Source organism: Pelophylax lessonae, assembly GCF_965119305.1.
Source record: "Pelophylax lessonae genome assembly, chromosome: 7".
Lineage (NCBI taxonomy): Eukaryota > Metazoa > Chordata > Amphibia > Anura > Ranidae > Pelophylax > Pelophylax lessonae.
This window is the reverse complement of record NC_138774.1, coordinates 71,170,013-71,188,609: the sequence shown is the minus strand read 5'-3', so window position 1 is coordinate 71,188,609 and position 18,597 is coordinate 71,170,013.

The window sequence follows — 18,597 nt, the reverse complement described above, 5'->3', positions numbered from 1 at the left end:
AAAAATTATAATTTAATAAATAACTATAAATAAGTTAAAGTATGTATGTATGTGTATATATATATATATATATATATATATATACATAAAAAGTACAGTAAAACTGCAGGAAAGGGCACTGGGGGGCAAACTAATGTGAATTTGTTTTATTTTGTAATGTATCAGTGTGTTTGGTGTGTTTTACTTTTTGAATTTGCCACCGGTTCCACCCCCCTGCGAGCATCACGTCGCAGGAGACGGAAGCCGGGGCACAGAGCATCGGGAGGAAGATCCGCCGCCACACCCTGCCGGGATACATCGCTGGATCCCGGTGACAAGGTGAATACCCTCTCTTACAGGATCCAGCGATCTTCCTAGCGGTACCCCGAGTGTGGCTCGGGGTTACCGCTTTTGGCACTGAAATTTAACCCTGAGCCACACTCGGGAATACCACTAGGAAGGTTAACCTGAAAAATAAATGGATAGTCCCAATTTTTTTTTTGTTTACTTACCTTATTTTTAAAGAAAATATACTTACCTTCCTTCTACTTCCTCCCTCTGCGGCCCCCACCATCTCTTCCTCCTTGCATTGACTCCTGGGAGCTGACCGTCATCGATCCCAGGAGTCAATGCCGATGCCCAGAAGCTGTGCAGGAATGACGCGCCTGCCCCAGAAGTGACGAGCGGGGCCAGTGCAAGGCATTCTGGGACGAAGAAGACACAGAAGAGGACACAGAAGAGGACGCGCTGGCTTCAGCTGCCCACACCTGAGATGGCAGCGCTGGACAAGAAATGTTCAAGGTAAGTATTTATTCTAAAAGGTAAGTGCGACCCGGGACAGTTCAAAGGCTATCCATTATGAAATGCACTAGCCCTGATTGTCCCGCTTTAATCTCTGCCTACTTATCATCAGATTATAGGGTCTCCTCAATAAAGAGAGAATTACAGGAAATGGAAAAGGGAATTTTAAACTTGAGGCCAAAGTTGGAATAATTCTCCCATTCAGCTGCACTACTTCTGCCTAAAGTTTAAAATTCTCACAATTCCCTGCAATTCTAAATTGTCAAATGTGCTCAGGTGTGACCATACTAAAAATGGAATATGTAAATATAAATAAAGTGCAAGGTGTAAATAAGTACATTGCCGGGATGATGTAAATTGCCCAGGACAGGCTCCTATTTGCTGGGACTGTCCCGGAAAAAACGGGACAGTTGGCAAGTATGTATCCATCAGTACCCTGCAATAATCTAACTGACTATGCAAAAATATTTGATACATTGCTATGAGATAATAGATTTTTTTTCTGAGATTTTAAAAATGCAAATATTTTATCTACAGGTGTATCTCATAAAATTAGAATGTCATCAAAAAGTTAATTTATTTCAAGTGTAACTTCACTTTTGTTGAGAAAAAACATTCCCCTCTGGGTGATCTCTGTACATTACAAGGATTTTAACAAACTTTGTTGCAGATTCCTACCTTTTGTTATTTTGAAGAAATCACTGTTTGTTCCTCTGTGCTGAGTGGGTCACATGGGAGTGATTTCATAATTATCTGTCAGCAGTGGCAGCTGCAGAGCTCTAATGAGGAAAGCTGCTGGGCCTGCATCCCTTTAGAGGTGTTCCTATTGGGAGTATCTCACCAAAAATTACATTTTTGTTGCAGGGAATGCCAGAAATCTGACTTGTATCTTAGGCAGACTTCTGGGAAAATTGGTGAGCCAATCACACGAGCAGGAAATGATGTTTCTGGGGTGTGGTCAGAACACATTCTGTGTACAGAACACCTCCAGGTAGCCATATTGCATTTTCAGAAAATTACAACAGCTGCAGATTGAAAAGGAAATATAATTTTTAATAACATTCAATTACAATATAATTTGTGTCGCAATTGTATACGCTATATTGTTATTTCTTTATTTGATATTTTTTTCCCTACGAAAGTGGAGTTACCCTTTAGATAATTCAATTTAAAAAGTAAAACTCATATATATTATGTAGATGTGTTACATACAGAGTGTTATATTTTAAGAAGTTCTTTCTTTTAACTTTGATGATTATGGCTTACAGCTACTGACAACCCAAAATTCAGTGTAGCACTCTACAGGTAGGTGCTAGGTAAAGGTATAGTGGGCCTAGTCTGCCTAACAGCAGGGCTGTGATTTATTTAGTAGGGTGTCAGGGCTTCTAGATGTGCCTGCTGAGGGAGAAGTATCCCCACTGGTTCCTGTGAGAGGCTTCTCATAGGGCAGTGTGGAAGCCCAATCAGGGGACACATCCCAGCTTGTAACTACCCCAGAAGGCAGATTATGCTGCAAAGGATTCTGGGAGTGGGTATAATATTGGGGGGAAGTGCGTGGCATGGTGTCTTTGGTGGGAGCAGAGTCCCAGGAAGGAGAGTGCAGCTGTCTCTCCTCCTGTCTGAGGAAGCGGATATCTCGGGGTGTCGCCTGAGAATCCAGAGAGTGCTGAGTTGAGCCGAGGGGATCCGGTGTGCCGAGAACCTGCGGAGAGTGAGAGGTGTCGAGTCCCAGGAAAGCCTACACAGGTCGTGAGTACTGAGGATTGCACCTGGGGGTCTGCCTGAAGTTAAAGGGGACCACTCTGCAAGAGGTTCTAGGATCCAGTGTCAGCTAGCTGTAAAGGGGGTACCTAGTCAGTGGACCCTGACGAGTTCAAGGTTAAAGGGGGCACCTGTAGTTGGGCCCTGAAGTGTACAGAGTGTGTCAGTTAAAGCTACAGCCATACAGGATTCTACATCATATATTCTATCATACTACCTCAAGCCGGGCAGGGCGGAGGAAAGTATTCAGTGACTTTTACAGTACAACAGTGCCAGAGGTTCTACAGTTCTCAGTCCCGGATCTTCTGGACTACAAGTCGAGGATTCAGTGCTTTTATTGAAAATGGGAGACGGGTCAGAATGTACCTGTCTGACATGTATGGGGCCATGGCATGACATTGTAGATATGATATCTAATGTGATTGGTCATTAACTTCTACTAGCTATTGGTCAGTTGGTTACTTCATATGATTGGTCTAAAAAAGAAAAATAACAAACAACCTTGGAGTATGCAAATTGCCTATAAAAGGAGGTAAATAACCGTTATTAAAACAGTCAGCGGGAGCAGAGGAAGAAGAGCTGTCCCTCCCTTCCTCCCAGGTATTTATTGTTTTTTGTGATGTCACGGCCTGATTGTTTGGGATGTGTTTTTAAGTAGTATGTTGGGTAATTCGAGCTTCTTGGCTGGATTACATAAAAGTTTGTAGTAATGGGATGGTTTGGGCTTTTTGGCTAAACCATATATAAATTTGGTTGTATCCCACGTGTAATGTAAAGTTGTTTTTTAATTACTTTAAAAAAATAAATGGCCGTGGCCAATTATATTCAATGCAAGTTTCAATGTTTCTTTATTTTTATTTAATATGTTTTAAATACAATTATTTAAATTGGTTATAATGTTCTGCCTATGGCACCGTGTTCTGCAGAGTGTTCTCATAGTTAGTGAGCATTGGCTGGCACCGGCTGGCGTCAAGGAAGCACCAACAGGCATTTTTCAGAAGCAAAGTCCCAAGTGTAATTAGTTGGAGCCTAAAGGAGTATCCCACTCATTCCCTTCTCCCATACCCTAAAATACAATAAAAGACACAAACAAAGATGCCGGAGTTGTCGCTGCTTCAGTTCTCACACCCAGGGTCGCAGCTCACATGGGCTGGAGAGGTTACCGGTACTGATGACAGACCCATAGGCCTGGAAAACTTGCTGCATCACTATCTCAGAAAATTAGAATATTACATAAGACCAAGAAAAAAAAAGGAAGAGCCATGCACTTACCAGCTTACTTATATGTAAGTTACTACATTGTTTTGTAATAAATTGTGCTTTTTTACCACACTCAAGAGGCACTTCCCTCTTCTCTTTATCTACTGCTCAGAGTCGACTTCACTCTCCCGGACAGCAGCCCTGAGTGCCTTGTGACCCATCCATCCATCCGTGGATCCACCCCATATCTGCTTATCCTTTATTGGATTCCAGGCCATTTATTTCCCTTTTATCCTCAGAGACTTGCACAATGGACTTATAATCCCCACCTTGTGCTAATTGTCAGTACAGCCCCTAACAACACGCTGAATATTGTCCTGGCCATTCATTTAAGACATACCACTCCTTACTGTATTGTTATTGTATATTCCTCTGCATTATCTATGAGCGCCATACCACCTATATATCTCATTTCCTGTCCAGGTTGCATCTATCAAACCGAATATGGAGAGAAATACCCTCATCGGAGCAAGGAAACATTTTTTTAAGCCCAACTCTTGGGAAAAAAAAGTAATTTAAATAATAATTTAGATACTCGCCTTTGGTCTGAAATTTTCTACTGCCGTACATCTCATTGGCCCAAATGTGCTCTCATTCCTCTGGCTTGAATGACACCCACCAATGGAATAAGGTGTCCCTAAGGTATCATGTTGAGTCTTCCCCCTTGGGGGGGTATCAGCACTGTGCCCTTCCTCCTCACTGTATTTATGCAGAGAGATGAGCGATAATGTCAATGCCAATCTCTGCATCTGGAGGACCACCCACAGTCCAGGGAGGGCTGAAGAAGACCTAGCTAGCCAAGTGACCAACTTAATGACTTTGGAAATAGGTAAATGTATTCAAAGCTTAGGAAAACATACTGGGTGGGGTGGACTCCCGGGAGGGAGGGCATGTAATTGGTTCATGGGGGTTAGCTGAGCCCGGAGTGAGAACATTTAAAACCCAACTGTAGCCCCTTCTTTATCCACAACCAAAATATAGCTTTTTGGCTGGAGTTGGAATAAATCACACATATTATAATTGCTCCATATAATCAGATTCCAGTGCATCACAAATCTTCAAATTCGTAGTCACCTTAACACTTGTCAGCAGCTAGAGTTGGGACCACCCTGTCTCTAGACATAGTTTGGAATTGTTGGAAGGATCAGCCAGCTGCTGCAGACACTAGGTCGCATTAAATCTTATTATCACTGGTGGGATGTATTAACTGTGGCATTCCAACGCAAACATCCTTTCCAAGAGCCGTCTCAGGTCTTATATAAGACTGACTGCAAGCTTACAACGTGGAGTTCAACCTTTCTTTTCCAGAGAGATATTCTTCAGCTCAACAAATTGGTATGGCCTACCTCCCAATTTAATTGCGTTAGGAACAGGGACATATTTTAGGGTCAAAATGAGACACACCTTTGCCACACACCTCGTTATTACTTCCAGAAGATCATTAATATTTTGCATAAGACCATAAAAATATTTAAATCAACCAAAAATATGCTGTGCTCTTCCTGGGTAACCTAGGGCCCCCTTCACAGCTATGCGCTGTGGTATTGTGCACATGAATGCAATGCACAGCAACGCATATTACAGTCCGTGCATTAGTGCATTGTGGTGTCATTCATTCTCAATGTCACCCAATTTACAACACAATGCTTTGCGCTGCAACCCAAGTGTTGTTATGCTTTGATGTTGCGTTGCAGTAAACAACCCATTCAGAATAAATGCCTAGGACAATGGGGCAGGCTGCACATTGCCTGCAGTGCAGCTCAACACAAAACAAGGAGCATTGTACTGCACTGTTGTGTTTGCAGCACTCACGCATTGTTCAGGTGAATTAAGATGCCATTCACCTTGATTGGAAATGCAGTGCTGCAAAGCAATTAAATGTGCATTAGCATGCTTTGCAGTATATTGTGCAGTATTACTGTATGTAAATGAATGAAACGTAATGCACTACTGTGCATTGTGGTGCACTGTAATGGGAAAAAAAGGAGCCAGTGGGTTGTTTTTCCCCATTCTGGTGCATTGGCAGCCTATTCAAATAAATGGGCTGTCTTTATGCAAAGTGCCTGTATTGAAAGATGCGAGAACTTTATTTACTCTTGTGTTGCCCAGGCGTTTGACAAGTGTTAACCACTTAAGCCCCGGAAGATTTTACCCCCATTCCGACCAGGGAGTATTTTGCGATTCGGCACTGCGTGACTTTAACGGACAATTGCTCGGTCGTGCGACGCTGTACCTAAACGAATTTGGCGTCCTTTTTTTCCCACAAACAGAGCTTTCTTTTGGTGGTATTTGATCACCTGTGCGATTTTTTGATCACGCGCTATAAACAAACAAAGAGCGTCAATTTTGCAAAAATAGCAATATTTTTCACATTTTTTTATATGAAATTCCCCAAAAAAAAAATTTAAAAATCAAAATTTTTTTACTTTTTCGGCCAATTTGTTTTATGCTACCTATGTTTGGTAAAAAAAATCGCAAAAAGCGTATTTTGATTGGTTTGCGCAAAAGTTATCGCGTTTACTAACAAAGGGAAAGATTTCTGTCATTTTTGTTGTTTTTTTTTTTAACGTGTAATGGCGGCGATCTGCGATTTTTTTGCGGTACTGCGACAGATCGGACCCTTGACTGACATTTGTGACACTTTTGGGGTTACCAGTGACATTTCTACTAGGGTTGAGCGAACACCTAGATGTCCGTGTTCGACGGGTTCGGCCGAACTTTAAAAAAAAGTCCGGGTCCGTGTCCCGGACTTTTACCGAACTTTTCCCGGACACCGAACCCCATTGAAGTCAATGGGGACCCGAACTTTAAGGCACTAAAATGGCTCTAAAACACCAAAGGAAAGGGCTAGAGTGCTGCAAATGGCAGCAAAACGTAATTAAGAGCATGGCAAGTGCTCTGCAAACAAATGTGGATAGGGAAATAACTTAAAACAACAAAAAAAAAACAGAAAAATAAAACAATGTTCTTCTTCATCTCTGAAGGACGAGGCCCATATGGAGTAGGAGGGAGGTTGAGGTGGTGGTGGATGTGGCGGTGACATAGGCGTGCGCACAGGGTGTGCTGGGTGTGCCTGGGCACACCCTAATCACCTAGGGCACATAGCATTGCCAGTGAGGAGATGGGAAAGATCTCCCTGGGACCTGCTCTGCTCTATTTCTCCTTGCCTACAGGTACATGGCCCCGATACATTACTCTCCCTGCTGGCAAACACATGCATGTGTATTTCAACTTTGGGGTGCACACCTTAATGCAATAGGCTGCGCACACCTATGGGCGGTGTAGGTGGAAGCGGCGGTGGAGGAGGACCAGGGCCGGATTAACAGCATCATGGGCTTGGTGCTGAGGATTTTGAAGGGCCTTAAGGGCCGTGCCTTGCCATGCACCCAGAGGAGGAAGGGTGCAGCCATGCATGCCTAATTCAACATGGGATGCTGTCTCTGAAGCCCATAAACACATCCATGCATCGCCAACTGTCCCTCCTTGTCCGGCCTTCACGCTGTGTGGGGAGGTTCTGAGGGTGCTGCCTGGGGAAGCGAGCATAGAAGCCAGACTTCTGTGTTTACAAGTGACAGAAGAGCGGTAACAGTGAATATGGCCAACCCGGGGCCTATATAAAAGGTAGGGGCCTGGAGCTGCAGCTCCAATAGCCCCTACATTAATCTGGCCCTGAGGAGGAGGACGAGGTAGCCAACACTGCTTCTTTTCAAAAATTTTAAATGAGGGTACACCCCAAAAGAGTGAGAAAGAGCAAAAATGGAACAATGGGTGGGTAAGGTCGGTATCCATTGCTATTCTGCATAAGGTACGGAAAAGTCCCGTGGGATCCATGCCTGGTTCATTTTAATGAACGTGAGCTTGTCCACATTGTCTCTGGACAGGCGGCTGCGCTTGTCTGTTATAACGCCCCCAGCCGTGCTAAATACCCGTTCAGATAATACACTGGCTGCAGGGCACGCCAGCACCTCCAAGGCGTAAAGGGCAAGCTCAGGCCATGTGCCCAATTTGGAGACCCAGAAGTTGAAGGGGGCAGACCCGTCATTCACTACATGTAGGCGTGTGCACACATACTGCTCCACCATGTTGGTAAAATGCTGCCTCCTGCTAAGACGTTCCATCTGAGCTGCTGGTGCTGCTGTTTGTTGTGGCGTGCTGACAAAGCTTTTCCACATTTCGGCCATGCTAACCCTGCCTTCTGAGGTGCTGGCGGTGCCCTGGTTGCGTTGGCGACCTCCTCCTCCTCCTCCTCTGCCTTGTGCTTCCACTGTGGCCCCGCTGTCAGATGGGAATGCCAGCAGCATGGCGTCTACCAGCGTGCGCTTGTACTCGCGCATCTTGCGATCGCGCTCCAGTGAGTGAATTAAGGACGGTACGTTGTCCTTGTAACGGGGATCCAGCAGCGTGGCCACCCAGTAATCAGCACAAGTTAGAATGTGGGCAACTCGGCGGTCGTTGTGGAGACACTGCAGCATGTAATCGCTCATGTGTGCCAGGCTGCCCAGAGGCGACGAAAGGCTGTCCTCTGTGGGAGGTGTATCGTCCGTGTCCTCTGTATCCCCCCAGCCACGCACCAGTGATGGCCATGAGCTGGCCTGGGTGCCACCCTGCTGTGAACATGGTTCCATCTCCTCCTCCAGCTCCTCCTCCTCCTCATCCTCCTCATCCTCCAGAACTGTGCCCCTGCTGGACAATTGCGTCCCTGGCGTTTGCGTGTGCAGGAACCCACCCTCGGAGCCCCTTGCGAATGACTGCCCTGAAAGCCTTGGAAATGTTACCTCTTCATCCTCCTCCTCCTCCTCATCCTGTGCCACATCCTCTTCCATCATCGCCCGAATTGTTTTTTCAAGGAGGCATAGAAGTGGGATAGTTAAGCTGAGAACGGCGTCATTGCCACTGGCCATGTTGGTGGAGTACTCAAAACAGCGCAACAAGGCACACAGGTCTCGCATGGAGGCCCAGTTATTGGTGGTGAAGTGGTGCTGTTCCGCAGAGCGACTCACGCGTGCGTGCTGCAGCTGAAACTCCACTATGGCCTGCTGCTGCTCGCACAGTCTTTCCAGCATGTGCAAGGTGGAGTTCCACCTTGTGGGCACGTCACATATGAGGCGGTGAGCGGGAAGGCCGAAGTTACGCTGCAGCGCTGCCAGGCGAGCAGCAGCAGGGTGAGAACGCCGAAAGTGCGCACAAACGGCCCGCACTTTCTGCAGCAGCTCTGACATATCGGGGTAGTTTTTAAGGAACCTCTGCACCACCAAATTCAGCACATGCGCCAGGCAAGGGATGTGCGTCAAACCGGCTAGGCCCAGAGCTGCTATGAGATTTCGCCCGTTATCACACACCACCAGGCCGGGCTTGAGGCTCGCTGGCAGCAACCACTCATTTGTCTGCTGTTCCATGCTCCTCCACAACTCCTGCGCGGTGTGTGGTTTGTCCCCCAAACAGGCAAGTTGTAAAACTGCCTGCTGTCGTTTACCCCTGGCCGTGCTGAAGTTGGTGGTGAAGGTGTTACGCTGTCCGGATGAGGAGGCGGTAGAGGATGAGGAAGCGGAGTAGGAGGAGTTACGAACAGGAGGCAAACTGAAGCGCCCTGCAATCCTCGGTGGTGGAAGGACATGCGCCAAATTGCTATCCGCCTCAGGCCCATCCGCCACTGCATTTACCCAGTGTGCCGTTAGGGAGATATAACGCCCCTGACCGTGCTTACTGGTCCACGTATCCGTAGTTAGGTGGACCTTGGCACAGATGGCGTTGCGCAGTGCACACCTGATATTTTCCCCCACTTGGTTGTGCAGGGAAGGGATGGCTTGCCTGGAAAAGTAGTGGCGGCTGGGCACGACGTACTGTGGGACAGCCACCGACATAAGGTTTTTAAAACTGTGCGTCTCCACCAGACGGAATGACAGCATTTCAAAGGCCAATAATTTTGAAATGCTGGCATTCAGGGCCAGGGATCGCGGGTGGGTAGGGGGGTACTTCCTCTTCCTCTCAAGTGTTTGGGAGATGGAAAGCTGAACGCTTCCACGGGACATTGTGGAGATGGTTGTTGGTGACCCAGGTGGTGGTGTTGCTGACAGATCGTCTGTTTGCGGGGTGGCAGGTGCCGGTATCACTACAGATGTGGCTGGAGCGGCCGAGACTGCAGCAGAAGAGGAAGCAGGATGAGCCAGAGACGTTTCTTGGTTTTGAAGGTGTGTACTCCACTGCAGCTCGTGCTTTGCACTTAGATGCCTGATCATGCAGGTTGTGCTCAGGTTGAGAAGGTTCATGCCTCGCTTCAAGCTCTGATTGCACAGGGTGCAAACCACTCGTGTCCTGTCATCAGCACATTTTCTAAAGAACTTCCATGCTAGAGAACTCCTTTGAGCTGACTTTGGTGCGCTCGTTCCCTTGCTGCGTTGGGCAGTAGCGGGCGTAGTGTCTAGGGCACGGCCGCTCCGCTTCTGCACCCTGCTCCCTCTTCTGCTGTGCTGGTGGCTCTGTGCGACCACCGCCTCTTCCTCCAAACTACTCAGGTCACCTGCATGACGTTCATTCCATGTGGGGTCGAGGACCTCATCGTCCTCCACATCATCTTCCACCCAGTCTTCACCCCTGCCCTCCTTGTCGGTCTCCACAATGCTGAATGCCGCAGCAGTTGGCACCTGCGTTTCGTCATCATCGGAGACGTGCTGCGATGATCCTTGCATGTACTCATCTTGAGAAATAAGTGGTTGGGCATCGCTGCACTCAATCTCTTCCACTTCTGGGGCAGGGCTAGGTGGATGGCCCTGGGAAACCCTGCTGACAGAGTCCTCAAAAAGAATAAGAGACTGCTGTATGGCTTGGGGCTCAGACTGCTGGCCTGATTTGCAAGGGGGTGAGGTGAAAGACGGTTGGACATTGGCTGCAGGTGCCAACTCTGACCTTTCTGCAGTAGACTGGGTGGGAGACAATGTGAAGGAACTGGAGGCACTGTCAGCAGCAAACCAATCTACTATCGCCTCAACTTGTTCTGGCCTCATCACTTCTAGGGGCGTTTGATGCCCTACCAAATACTGATGCAGGTTCTGTCGCCTACTCACACTTGAGGAAGGTGTTTCACTTGTGCGTGTAGCTGGCACAGATCGACCATGTCCTCTCCTTGCAACAGGAGCTCTACCAGCAGCACCACGACCCAGGCCACGGCCCTTATTTGACGGTCTCCTCATATTTCTGTAATTTAAGATCTTGCCCTAGAAAGGTTTTTATTGAATAGCGGAATAGAAAATATGATCCAAAAAAAGTGTATGTATATCACACGTACACAACCACACTAGGCCCCAATTACTATTGTTTGTACCCCTAAAAGGCTAGATGAGGAGTAGGGGGAGTATGGAACAGGCAGCACCCTCAAACCTTCAGAAGTATGAGATGAACCCCAACAACTTGGAAAGGTGGATCTCTCTCACACGTACCGACACAGACTATCCCGCAATTCAATTGATCCTCAAAGGTTTTTATTGAATAGCGGAATAGGAAATATGATCAAAAAAAGTGTATGTATCTCGCACGTACACAACCACACTAGGCCCCAATTACTATTGTTTGTACCCCTAAAAGGCTAGATGAGGAGTAGGGGGGGTATGGAACAGGCAGCACCCTCAAACCTTCAGAAGTATGAGATGAACCCCAACAACTTGGAAAGGTGGATCTCTCTCACACGTACCAACACAGACTATCCCCCAATTTAACTGATCCCCAAAGGTTTTTGATTAAATAGCGGAATAGAAAATATGATCCAAAAAAAGTGTATGTATATCACACGTACACAACCACACTAGGCCCCAATTACTATTGTTTGTACCCCTAAAAGGCTAGATGAGGAGTAGGGGGAGTATGGAACAGGCAGCACCCTCAAACCTTCAGAAGTATGAGATGAACCCCAACAACTTGGAAAGGTGGATCTCTCTCACACGTACCAACACAGACTATCCCCCAATTTAACTGATCCCCAAAGGTTTTTGATTAAATAGCGGAATAGAAAATATGATCCCAAAAAAGTGTATGTATATCACACGTACACAACCACACTAGGCCCCAATTACTATTGTTTGTACCCCTAAAAGGCTAGGAGTAGGGGGAGTATGGAACAGGCAGCACCCTCAAACCTTCAGAAGTATGAGATGAACCCCAACAACTTGGAAAGGTGGATCTCTCTCACACGTACCAACACAGACTATCCCCCAATTTAACTGATCCCCAAAGGTTTTTGATTAAATAGCGGAATAGAAAATATGATCCCAAAAAAGTGTATGTATATCACACGTACACAACCACACTAGGCCCCAATTACTATTGTTTGTACCCCTAAAAGGCTAGGAGTAGGGGGAGTATGGAACAGGCAGCACCCTCAAACCTTCAGAAGTATGAGATGAACCCCAACAACTTGGAAAGGTGGATCTCTCTCACACGTACCAACACAGACTATCCCCCAATTTAACTGATCCCCAAAGGTTTTTGATTAAATAGCGGAATAGAAAATATGATCCCAAAAAAGTGTATGTATATCACACGTACACAACCACACTAGGCCCCAATTACTATTGTTTGTACCCCTAAAAGGCTAGGAGTAGGGGGAGTATGGAACAGGCAGCACCCTCAAACCTTCAGAAGTATGAGATGAACCCCAACAACTTGGAAAGGTGGATCTCTCTCACACGTACCAACACAGACTATCCCCCAATTTAACTGATCCCCAAAGGTTTTTGATTAAATAGCGGAATAGAAAATATGATCCCAAAAAAGTGTATGTATATCACACGTACACAACCACACTAGGCCCCAATTACTATTGTTTGTACCCCTAAAAGGCTAGGAGTAGGGGGAGTATGGAACAGGCAGCACCCTCAAACCTTCAGAAGTATGAGATGAACCCCAACAACTTGGAAAGGTGGATCTCTCTCACACGTACCAACACAGACTATCCCCCAATTTAACTGATCCCCAAAGGTTTTTGATTAAATAGCGGAATAGAAAATATGATCCCAAAAAAGTGTATGTATATCACACGTACACAACCACACTAGGCCCCAATTACTATTGTTTGTACCCCTAAAAGGCTAGGAGTAGGGGGAGTATGGAACAGGCAGCACCCTCAAACCTTCAGAAGTATGAGATGAACCCCAACAACTTGGAAAGGTGGATCTCTCTCACACGTACCAACACAGACTATCCCCCAATTTAACTGATCCCCAAAGGTTTTTGATTAAATAGCGGAATAGAAAATATGATCCCAAAAAAGTGTATGTATATCACACGTACACAACCACACTAGGCCCCAATTACTATTGTTTGTACCCCTAAAAGGCTAGGAGTAGGGGGAGTATGGAACAGGCAGCACCCTCAAACCTTCAGAAGTATGAGATGAACCCCAACAACTTGGAAAGGTGGATCTCTCTCACACGTACCAACACAGACTATCCCCCAATTTAACTGATCCCCAAAGGTTTTTGATTAAATAGCGGAATAGAAAATATGATCCCAAAAAAGTGTATGTATATCACACGTACACAACCACACTAGGCCCCAATTACTATTGTTTGTACCCCTAAAAGGCTAGGAGTAGGGGGAGTATGGAACAGGCAGCACCCTCAAACCTTCAGAAGTATGAGATGAACCCCAACAACTTGGAAAGGTGGATCTCTCTCACACGTACCAACACAGACTATCCCCCAATTTAACTGATCCCCAAAGGTTTTTGATTAAATAGCGGAATAGAAAATATGATCCCAAAAAAGTGTATGTATATCACACGTACACAACCACACTAGGCCCCAATTACTATTGTTTGTACCCCTAAAAGGCTAGGAGTAGGGGGAGTATGGAACAGGCAGCACCCTCAAACCTTCAGAAGTATGAGATGAACCCCAACAACTTGGAAAGGTGGATCTCTCTCACACGTACCAACACAGACTATCCCCCAATTTAACTGATCCCCAAAGGTTTTTGATTAAATAGCGGAATAGAAAATATGATCCCAAAAAAGTGTATGTATATCACACGTACACAACCACACTAGGCCCCAATTACTATTGTTTGTACCCCTAAAAGGCTAGGAGTAGGGGGAGTATGGAACAGGCAGCACCCTCAAACCTTCAGAAGTATGAGATGAACCCCAACAACTTGGAAAGGTGGATCTCTCTCACACGTACCAACACAGACTATCCCCCAATTTAACTGATCCCCAAAGGTTTTTGATTAAATAGCGGAATAGAAAATATGATCCCAAAAAAGTGTATGTATATCACACGTACACAACCACACTAGGCCCCAATTACTATTGTTTGTACCCCTAAAAGGCTAGGAGTAGGGGGAGTATGGAACAGGCAGCACCCTCAAACCTTCAGAAGTATGAGATGAACCCCAACAACTTGGAAAGGTGGATCTCTCTCACACGTACCAACACAGACTATCCCCCAATTTAACTGATCCCCAAAGGTTTTTGATTAAATAGCGGAATAGAAAATATGATCCCAAAAAAGTGTATGTATATCACACGTACACAACCACACTAGGCCCCAATTACTATTGTTTGTACCCCTAAAAGGCTAGGAGTAGGGGGAGTATGGAACAGGCAGCACCCTCAAACCTTCAGAAGTATGAGATGAACCCCAACAACTTGGAAAGGTGGATCTCTCTCACACGTACCAACACAGACTATCCCCCAATTTAACTGATCCCCAAAGGTTTTTGATTAAATAGCGGAATAGAAAATATGATCCCAAAAAAGTGTATGTATATCACACGTACACAACCACACTAGGCCCCAATTACTATTGTTTGTACCCCTAAAAGGCTAGGAGTAGGGGGAGTATGGAACAGGCAGCACCCTCAAACCTTCAGAAGTATGAGATGAACCCCAACAACTTGGAAAGGTGGATCTCTCTCACACGTACCAACACAGACTATCCCCCAATTTAACTGATCCCCAAAGGTTTTTGATTAAATAGCGGAATAGAAAATATGATCCCAAAAAAGTGTATGTATATCACACGTACACAACCACACTAGGCCCCAATTACTATTGTTTGTACCCCTAAAAGGCTAGGAGTAGGGGGAGTATGGAACAGGCAGCACCCTCAAACCTTCAGAAGTATGAGATGAACCCCAACAACTTGGAAAGGTGGATCTCTCTCACACGTACCAACACAGACTATCCCCCAATTTAACTGATCCCCAAAGGTTTTTGATTAAATAGCGGAATAGAAAATATGATCCCAAAAAAGTGTATGTATATCACACGTACACAACCACACTAGGCCCCAATTACTATTGTTTGTACCCCTAAAAGGCTAGGAGTAGGGGGAGTATGGAACAGGCAGCACCCTCAAACCTTCAGAAGTATGAGATGAACCCCAACAACTTGGAAAGGTGGATCTCTCTCACACGTACCAACACAGACTATCCCCCAATTTAACTGATCCCCAAAGGTTTTTGATTAAATAGCGGAATAGAAAATATGATCCCAAAAAAGTGTATGTATATCACACGTACACAACCACACTAGGCCCCAATTACTATTGTTTGTACCCCTAAAAGGCTAGGAGTAGGGGGAGTATGGAACAGGCAGCACCCTCAAACCTTCAGAAGTATGAGATGAACCCCAACAACTTGGAAAGGTGGATCTCTCTCACACGTACCAACACAGACTATCCCCCAATTTAACTGATCCCCAAAGGTTTTTGATTAAATAGCGGAATAGAAAATATGATCCCAAAAAAGTGTATGTATATCACACGTACACAACCACACTAGGCCCCAATTACTATTGTTTGTACCCCTAAAAGGCTAGGAGTAGGGGGAGTATGGAACAGGCAGCACCCTCAAACCTTCAGAAGTATGAGATGAACCCCAACAACTTGGAAAGGTGGATCTCTCTCACACGTACCAACACAGACTATCCCCCAATTTAACTGATCCCCAAAGGTTTTTGATTAAATAGCGGAATAGAAAATATGATCCCAAAAAAGTGTATGTATATCACACGTACACAACCACACTAGGCCCCAATTACTATTGTTTGTACCCCTAAAAGGCTAGGAGTAGGGGGAGTATGGAACAGGCAGCACCCTCAAACCTTCAGAAGTATGAGATGAACCCCAACAACTTGGAAAGGTGGATCTCTCTCACACGTACCAACACAGACTATCCCCCAATTTAACTGATCCCCAAAGGTTTTTGATTAAATAGCGGAATAGAAAATATGATCCCAAAAAAGTGTATGTATATCACACGTACACAACCACACTAGGCCCCAATTACTATTGTTTGTACCCCTAAAAGGCTAGATGAGGAGTAGGGGGAGTATGGAACAGGCAGCACCCTCAAACCTTCAGAAGTATGAGATTGTGTTCACTGTACCCCACAAAGATTGAGTTCACTGCACCCCACAATGATTGTGTTCACTGCACCCCACAAAGATTGTGTTCACTGCACCTCACAAAGATTGTGTTCACTGTACCCCCCAAAGATTGTGTTCACTGCACCCCACAAAGATTCTGTTCACTGTACCCCACAAAGATTGTGTTCACTGCACCCCAAAAAGATTGTGTTCACTGCACCCCAAAAAGGATGTTGTTCACTGCACCCCAAAAAGGATGTTGTTCACTCCACCCCAAAAAGATTGTGTTCACTGCACCCCACAAAGATTGTGTTCACTGCACCCCAAAAAGATTGTGTTCACTGCACCCCAAAAATGATTTTGTTCACTGCACCCCAAAAAGGATTTTGTTCACTGCACCCCAAAAAGGATGTTGTTCACTCCACCCCAAAAAGATTGTGTTCACTGCACCCCAAAAAGATTGTGTTCACTGCACCCCACAAAGGATTTTGTTCACTGCACCCCAAAAAGATTGTGTTCACTGCACCCCAAAAAGGATGTTGTTCACTGCACCCCAAAAAGGATTTTGTTCACTGCACCCCAAAAAGATTGTGTTCACTGCACCCCACAAAGGATTTTGTTCACTGCACCCCACAAAGATTGTGTTCACTGCACACCAAAAAGGATTGTGTTCACTGCACCCCAAAAAGATTTTGTTCACTGCACCCCAAAAAGATTGTGTTCACTGCAGCCCAAAAAGATTGTGTTCACTGCAGCCCAAAAAGATTGTGTTCACTGCAGCCCAAAAAGATTGTGTTCACTGCAGCCCAAAAAGATTGTGTTCACTGCAGCCCAAAAAGATTGTGTTCACTGCAGCTCACACACAGAAAAATGGATGTGGATCACTGACACCTGCCTATCTCCAATCCCACACCACACAGCAATATCGATTGTAGTTTGTAGAACACAGTTTCCCTAAAATTCAGCAGACTCTGTCCCTAACAGGATTGAGAAGAGATCGTAGATCAGGATTGAGTGCAGACCCCACCCCCCACACAGCAATATCGATTGTAGTTTGTAGAAGACACTGACCCTATATAATTCAGCAGACTCTATCCCTAAAATGCCTACAACTCGCCCTGCCTAAACACTCCGACCTGTCCCTCAATTCTATCCGGACACAAATGGTTTTTTCCTGCCTATCTTTCCCTAATCAGCAGCCAGCACGTTGATGTGTGCTCTGTCCCTGAATCTAAGCAGCATAATGACGCCGCTGCGGCTGCCTCGAACTTATAAAGACTTGGTCACATGCTTCAGACGGCCAATCACAGCTACTGAGACATTTGCAGGCATGGCTGGGATGGCTTAAGGCACACCAGTTAAACGATTGTTGATTGGCTGTTGAAAGCCCGCCATGAAAAGAGCGCCAAAGCATGCAAAACCCGGAAATAAAACGACCGAACACGGATTTTTACCCGAACATACAGTAAAGTGTCCGTGTCCGTGTTCGGGTACAAAAAATCCAATTATTCGGTACGAACACGAATAATACAGTCCGTGTTCGCTCAACACTAATTTCTACAGTAATCAGTGCTATATATATGCACTGTTACTGTAAAAATACACTGGTAGTGAAAGGGTTAACTTTATTTGGGAGGGAGGGGCTGTGTGTATCCCTAGGGGCGTGCTTTCTACTGTGATTGGCTGGGGCTTGAGCTGTATGGACACTGATCAACGGATCTACATACTAGATCCGAGTGATCAGTATCCTAACAGCAAGGAGAATGACAGGTGGCTTGTTTACACAAGCTGCCTGACATTCTCCCTCTCCCCCGCCGATCGCCGAGTGACCGGCGGACATCGGGTCCGCCGGTCACACGCGCGGGGGGGTCCGTGACCACGCGGGAGCGGGAGCGCGCCTCCGGGGGCGCGCGCTCGCTCCCTAGACCCTCACAAGCTAGTGACGTAGCCCTACGTCACTTTGCCTGTGAGGGGCTGACTGCCAACGTAGATCGGTGTTAGGCAGTCGGCAAGTGGTTAAGGAGGGCACTATAGCTTCCCCCCCCTCTGTTTTAACCCCTAAAAGCCCTCCTGTAATGTAACTGTTTGCAATGCACATGGTTGTGGGGCAGTGTTAGCGTGCCCCCATTCACTTGAAAGGACCACGCTTAGCCAGCTTTACCACCCAGCAAACGGAATTGGGGGATAAGCATTGTCCTGCTCTGTTGTGACAGGTTGTGCCTATTAGGGCTCGTTCAAATGTACTGTATTGTCTGCTGAATCTTGCACATTCAGATTTCTCTTCAGAGAGCATTCGACAGGCAGTGAGAAGAGGCTTTATCATCTCTTCACTGCCTTGTTTAATCACTACAATACAGGGCCCAGACCAATTTTCAGCTTTCAATGCTCTCACACTTTGAATGACAATTACTCAGTCATGCTACACTGTACCCAAACAA